Source organism: Lycium barbarum, chromosome 1, assembly GCF_019175385.1.
Source record: "Lycium barbarum isolate Lr01 chromosome 1, ASM1917538v2, whole genome shotgun sequence".
Taxonomy (NCBI): Eukaryota; Viridiplantae; Streptophyta; class Magnoliopsida; order Solanales; family Solanaceae; genus Lycium; species Lycium barbarum.
This window is the reverse complement of record NC_083337.1, coordinates 156,910,994-156,918,953: the sequence shown is the minus strand read 5'-3', so window position 1 is coordinate 156,918,953 and position 7,960 is coordinate 156,910,994. Positions and strand designations below refer to the sequence as shown.

At 35.0% G+C, this 7,960-nt stretch overlaps 1 pseudogene; it reads left to right on the top strand.

Annotated features, from left to right (window-relative positions):
• Positions 1-1,831: 1,831 nt before the first annotated feature.
• On the top strand, positions 1,832-7,749 carry LOC132599489 (ethylene-responsive transcription factor ERF113-like; annotated as a pseudogene).
• Positions 7,750-7,960: the final 211 nt, after the last annotated feature.

Here is a 7,960-nt window from a genome sequence, read left to right as displayed (position 1 = left end):
GTTTAGATCGTAAAAGTGGTAAATTGGTGAAACAAATAGAAGCCTCACACAACTTGTGTCAGTTGTGACTTGTGAGAGGCACAAAATAGAGTTTCTCGCATAGAAAAATCTTCAAGAGATTGTAAAAGGGGCCAGGTTAGTCTGGTTTCTTCTAGTAACACATTGTCAGTCTGCTTTGTCAAGTCTAAGCAAAGATAGTCATTCCGTTAACAAAATCAAATGTTCTATTTTAGCTTGTCTTATTCTCAAATGCAAAATCAAATAGTTGGATCATGCATTTCACTTCGATTAACATTTCTCTCTCTTTTATATTCCCTTTTAAAGGTTGGCTGACACTTTGTATACTCTCCCTTTCTCTGGACTCTGATTTCCTTGCTATAAATGAATTTGTTAAAAGGTTCTCAGGTTAAAACTTGTACCTCAATTTTGGTGTTCTTTCACTTTAATTTTATAGTCTTATCATGATCATCTCTTTCTTAGAAATTTTCCTAAAGAGTGAAAAATATTGAACATTATTAATACATTTAATAAGATAACCAAATAGCACATGCATGAACAATGTTTGAGCAGAGTTTTCGTTTTCAAAATAAAACAAGAAAATAATTTTTTTTCCCAAAAAAGGGGGGATATTAAGTTTTGTTCCACGGGAGGTTGATAACTTGATGGTGACAATAAGAACAAAAATCAAATAAGCTGAAGTATTTGTGTCTGCTGACCGAGTCCTCCGGCTTTTTTTCTTTCAATATCTTAATTTTCCTCCCTAGTTGGACAAGTATTGACTTGACCTGTAACATCAATAATCGAGCTATCACTGGTTTACTGCTACACTCAATTTTCTTTCTTTGCCCTAAATATTCTATTTAAATCATCCAGACTCCAGAGCATCTCCCTCCCCCACACCCCCGTACCCAACCCAAAAAGAAGAAAATATTTGAATATGAGGATAAACATCTAACAAATACATTTCTAAATAATCATATAGATTTTGTAATTTATAATATTACACGGAGAATGAGACATATAGAGGAATTTGTGCAACATGCAATTTGAATAAAAGTAAATAATGATGCAAAAATTTCTTGTGTTCTATTTTTTGATACGGGTAAAATAAAAGTCTCTTGAAAGATTTAAGATAAAAATATAGAACGAATTATAACGAACCACAAAACAACTAGTGGCATGATACCATGCAAGAAACACTTAAAAAATTAGTTCTTCGTCCATCTTAAAGAAAGAAAAAATAATACAGTATTTATTTAAAGAAGAAAGCAGGGAAAATGGGTCTCAAATTTGTCTACCAAAAGAAGCTTATGAAGTACTCCCTCTGTTTTAATTTGTTTGAACCTATTTCTTTTTTAGTCCGTGTCAAAATGAATGACCTCTTTCCTAATTTGGAAACAAATTCACTTTATGAATGATTTACAGCCACACAAATTTTCAAGGCTTATTTTGAACCACAAGTTTCAAAAGTCTTCTCTCTTTCTTAAATGTCGTGCCCAGTCAAATAGGTTCATATAAATTGAAACGGAGGGAGTAATTTTTATTTTATTTTTTGTAAACTCTATGAAGTTTTGTTTTATATCCATTGTGGGACAGCCTCCATTCTCGACTAGGACTCAAGTTTGTAGTCCACTCCATTGCAAGATAATTTTAAAAAAGGAGAAAGGGTCAAATATACCCCTCTACTTTACTTTATTGGTTAAATATACTCTCCGTTAGTCAAAGTATCTAAATATACCCCTCTGCTAGTCAAAGTTGTTAAACATACCCCTACATGGATGGAAATGCCCAAATCAGATGAAATTAATCATTTAACTTTAAAAAAAAATCATACCCCATAATTTTAACCCGACCCCACCCACAAATTTTACTACTTTTGAGCCCTCAAGAATCCACTAAAAGTATTTAAACATATATTAATGTAAATCATACATTCTAAAGTATATTCAGACGAAAAGGAAACACAAGAAGGAGATTCTTGAAATAAATAGTACCTTCATCCCATTTATGTACAATCTTTCAAGCAAGTTCTGATTCTTCAAGTGAAGTTGCAGTAGCACTGAAAACAATAAAGACATATATACTTTTTAACAATTGAACACATGGGAAATTTGATTAATCAAGAAGAACTTTTTTTTTTTTTTTTTTAATTTTCTTTGCACAAAAAGAAGTGTAATTTAAAGATGGGATTTTGCGTCCTGCGAGGGTTGACGTTTTGGGGAATGGATTTAAGATGAAGGTAAGCTTGATCCGCATCGAATTGTTCCCTAAGAGCATTGGTCAGGTTAATTTTGATTGAAACAACATTCTTGAATTTGTGGGTCAGGTTGGGTTAAAATTATGGGGCATGTTTTTTTTTAAGTTAAATGGTTAATTTCATCTGATTTGGGCATTTCCATCCATGTGGGGTATATTTAACAACTTTGGCTAACAGAGGGGGGTATGTTTAGGTACTTTGACTAACGGAGGGTATATTTAACCAATAAAGTAAAATAGAGGGGTATATTTGACCCTTTGCCCTTTAAAAAATGAGCAATATAACGACAAATTATTAGTGTATGACCAACAAATATTCTAACTTCTACATTCATCCAGCTAGAAACTAGTTCACATAAAGTCTACAAAGCTACACAATTGTAAACCCTAGCATTTTGTTCTCCTTTTTTATGCATTCTTCAGTTTAATCTCTTGGTTTTCAACTTCTTCATGTGTTTTCCTTTCAGCAGTTAACACAAAGTTAGAGCTACTAATTGATTAGCTATACTGTGAATGAATTATCATATATGAATCGAATTAGACATGGGAAGAGGCCATATGAATCATCGGAGAAAGAAGAAGAAAATCATATTACTAATCAACAAGACATATGTCCCAATATGTACTCAGCAGCTCGATCTCAACATGACATGTCTACTATGGTTGGTGTCCTCTCTCAGGTTATTGGGAACACCACTGCTGGAAACACCATTAATAATACCCATTCTTCTTCAGCTTCCTCTGTGCATAATACGCCATTAACCCTAACTCAGTCTATGCAAAGCCAACCTCAGCCCAATCAACAACAAGGTATATATTATATATACAGAATGTATATTTGCAATTGATGATCCTCATCATAATCAACCAAATTTTGTTAGGGCTTTTCCTGACTATGACGAATTAATTATACGATGGATTTAAATGATACACACTATTAGTGTAATGATTTTTTATACTACAGTTACATGTTCATACTTTCAGATTAATTACCATATCAAGCTTGATACACGAAGAGCTAAGTTAATTTTATTTGATGGTTTACACTGTCAGAGATATCTTATTATCTGATCCTTCTTAGCTTGTGCTTGAGATCGTTATTAGTACTCCCCTATCCCAATCTATGTGTCACGTCTTTTTTTTAATCTGTCCCAGAAAGCATGGTATACTTTTTTATTTAGAAACATTTTAATTTTAAACTTCTTACTTTATTCTGATGAATAAGATGATTTGCCATACAAATATATATATATATATATGATTTGTTTTAAATCATAAATTTCAAAAGTCTTTCTTTCCTTCTTAATTTTCATGCATAATCAAACACCATCACATACAAATTGGGACGAAAGGAATGACTTCTTCAAGTGGAAGCTTATCACTTCTGGGATTCCAAGAGCAAAATAACCTAATTAAGCATCTTCTTCAAAAAGTTACCACTCAGAGTATTGTTGATTTTGCTTATAATAAAAAGATCTCCGTCCACCTTCCACAAATGGACATATAAACTGACGTGTTTCTTGTCGTATATTAAACCATTTTTGTTTTACGTGTATTAATGTGTGAAGGGAATCAAAGAAGAAGACACTACAGAGGTGTGAGGCAAAGACCTTGGGGTAAGTGGGCGGCCGAAATCCGTGACCCTAAAAAAGCTGCTAGAGTTTGGCTTGGGACTTTTTACACTGATGTGGATGCTGCTATTGCATATGATGAAGCTGCCCTTAAATTTAAAGGAAACAAAGCTAAACTAAACTTCCCAGAAAGGGTTGAATGCAAAACTGAATTTTGGGACATACATTACTACTGATCATCATCATCATCATCAAGAACAATTTCCAGCTGCGCCTAGCTCCAATAATGATCTTCCAACTTATTTGGGGACTTTCTCTCAATTAGAACATGATGTTCACCACAACGCCCAGCTACTTCGCAGTAGGGGTAATAATAATGCTGATTTGAGCTTTGGAGTCTCACCAAGAGTCGATCAACCTTCAGGTAAAGTATAGAGGATCCTAAATTTAGACACTGTAGGGTTTAAAGTTTAGTCAAATTGACTCTCACAAAGTGAAACATATCACATAAGTTGGGACGAAGGGTACTATTTTATTTATTTATTTAACTTTGCCTTCGACATGCTCCTAACTCTTTTTTCATGGATCGAGGAAGTGTAAACTACTTTTGGTAATGGTTGGGGGTGCCAAAAATTTAAAATAGTCACTTTTCAGACCGTTCATTAATATTTAACCACTATCTCAAGGGCAAGTTCTACAAAGTGGTGGTTAGACTGACCCTGATGTACGGGGCAGAGTGTTGGCCAGTCAAGAACTCTCGAGTGCAGAAGATGGAAGTCGCGGAATTGAGAATGCTGCGGTGGATGTGTGGGCACACTAGGAGAGATAGGAGGCATGAAGACATCCGGGACAAGGTGGGAGTGGCATCGGTGGAGGACAAGTTCCGGGAAGCGAGGCTGAGATGGTTTAGGCATGTGAAGAGGAGAGACATAGATGCCCCAGTGCGGAGGTGTGAGAGGTTGGCTATGGACGGTTTTAGGAAAAGTAGAGGTAGGCCAAAGAAGTATTGGGGAGAGGTAATTAGACAGGACATGGTGCAGTTTCAGATTACCGAGGACATGACCTTAGATAGGAGGTTGTGGAGGACTCAGATTAGGATAGAAGGCTAGTACGTAGTCTCGCTTTTTCTTTCGCACTAGTAGGCGTAGTTTTGCTCTACTGTTTATTGCCCTTTGATTCCTACTTTTATGTGTTGGGTCTTGTCTTTCCAGGGTGTTTTATCATGACTTTTTCGCTCTTGTTATTTCTCATTTTCGCATTGCTTTGATATGCTTGTCCGTATCTGACTCTTTTGCCTTGTTTTGCCTTGTTTTCTTTTGAGCCGAGGGTCTTTCGGAAACAGCCTCCCTACCTTCCAAGGTGGGGGTAAGGTCTGCATACACTTTACCCTCCTCAGACCTCACATTGTGGGATTCCACTGGGTATGTTGTTATTGTATCTCAAAACTAATGAACATTTAACCACTCTTTAAAACAAAAAGATGTTTGGATAAAATACTCCTACCAAAACAACGAAAACACTCAAGAAATTTCTACTAGAGTTTGAAAATTTATCAATTTAAAGTCCAGAATTTGTCGTGGAGTTTGAAATCCGAAAATTTGAAGTGCTGCATTGTTTGAGCTTTAGGACACTCTCCGAGAGTTCCATTTGTAAAAATTGAAAATCCTAAAAGGTGTCATGGAGTTCGAAGATATACCATTAATATTTTTTTTTTTTTACATAATTTATCTATGTCAAACTCCATGAAAAATTTCCGGTGTTACAGGAATTTTTTCTGAAGTTTGAATTGCATTTGAAACTCCAAGAATTCTTCAAATTAATCCTAGCACATTTTACTACAGTTTCACTTTGTTATAGCTTCGAACTCTAGCATTATGTGTTGAAGTTGTTTCGTATAGGGGTGTCAAGTGGGCCGGGCCGGGCCTGGTTGGGCCATTTAAATGTGGGCCACAAAGGGCCGGGCCTGGCCGTAAGTTAAGTGGGCCGGGCTGGGTTTTAGTTAGTGGGCCGGGCCAAGTTTTAGTTAGTGGGCCGGGCCGGGTTTTAGTTAGTGGGCCGAGCCGGATTTTAATTATTTTAAAAAAAAATTCTAATGCTAAAATTTATTAAGTTTAATACTTTAAAATCTAGTTGTTGTCAACTTTATTTTAACCTTCAAGTTCCTTAAATTATACTTTGGCCCTATTTTCAAACTATAAATACCATTCATTCTTCTCCATATTATCTCACAATTCCCTACTCTCCTCTTTCTCTAAATTTCCTACTCATCTAAATGGGAACAATGCACATGAGTTTTGATACTAAACCAAAGTTCTTAATTTAATTATCTCATCTGATCCTAAGTCCTAATGTCATGTGCAGATTGTCACGTCTCCATCATCGGTGGAGACATTTCAATATGCTAAAAAATATTTAATTATTATTATATATAAATTATTTGAAACTAATAAGATTATATTAATATATTATTATATATATAACTAATAGTTTATATTATTATATAGTATACTGTATAACCTATTGAAACATTTTTGAACTTGTGTAAGCCAACAGCAAGATAGTAACTTAAAAGGGGTATTTGATTTATTTCACGCATCAGCAATTTCAGAGGTAAATTATTTTTCATTTAGTAGCAATTAAATATTAACGAATTCGATTCCTCTTCATTTTTATTGTCTCCATTTTTCTCAAGTTCTTACTTGAATAAGAGACACATTACATGAGTTAAAATTAATGGTTAAGTTTTAATTAACTAAAGTAAGATTCTAACTATGGTTTGAATAATTAATAAATATTTCATATATTTGCTTCCAAAATTTTAAGAATCCCACAATTATAGCTACAACTATTTTATTGGGATACAATGTTTTTAAAATACTTATTATTAGTAATAAATGTAATACTTATCTTTTTTTTTTAATTTGAAGTGGGCCGGGCTGGGCCGGGCCGGTGCCCCGGTGGGCCATCACCCGGGCTTATGGTGGGCCGGGCTGGTGGGCTGTCCACCTTGTCCGGCCCAACCCCCTAATAAAACCCACCTAGCCCAGCCCCTTACACCTATTAGTGGGCTTGGGCCGGGCCGGTGGTGGGCCGGGTTTACCGGGCCGGGTTCGGGCTGGCCCGGCCCACTTGACACCCTTAGTTTCGTATTTTAGTAAGGAGTAGTTTGTCCAAATATTTTTTTTGCCTTAAAAAAAGCTATTTCTCAATTATATTTCAAATGGTAACAGACCATCCAACCTAATTTTTACGATTAGCATCTAGGACCTCTGTCTGCTTTAATACCACGTTGAAGTGTGTGATCATCTCATCTCAAAACTTAAGTCGTTAGAGAGATCAACACATTTTTATTTCTACTTAGTTGTCTTCAACAATATCTAATTTTATCTATACCTATTTTCGCACATATATAGGGTTCGTCTCTAAAGCACTGAATTTTGCCGAACCTACTTTGATTTCGGAATCATCAACAATCACATATTTGGTACAACAAGCGCCAAGTTATCACAAAGAAGATGAAAATATTCCGAGATTTTCATCCCATTTGGGGACTTCTTCAAGCTCAGGGCCTAGTGAAAGTGGTTTGGAGGAGCTTGACGATCCAAAATAAATATTCTTTCGACAACATGAAGGTAATTTCTTGAGGATGTCTGTTATTATAAGTTTTTTCTTAGTTCCAAGTTTTTGGTTTTAAAAGTGGTTTTTCTTTCTCGTTTGTCTTGCAATTAATAGCACTACTTGGTTCGATTAATAAATTCAGTTGGTTAGACAGGAACTATAGTCATGTACCTACGAAAATACATTGATATCATGTGATTAAATGTCCTTTTAACTCTTTAGTTCAAGAGGTCACAATTTATCTAGTGTCATGTACGTTAGAATATTGATAGCTCCTATATATTGTAATTTTCCAATTTTCTCTTCTGTCATCTTAACTAGGAGTATAAAAATGACTTATCTCCGCCAACATAACTTTACCTAACAGCTAATTAATACGAATATTCCAATCGATATTTATATAACCTTTGTGCAAGTGCATGTATATCACTTAATTAAAGTTAATATTGCATATAGTAATGCAATTGGACGGTATATACATTTGAACGCATAATTGCCTAAACTACTAGAAGCAT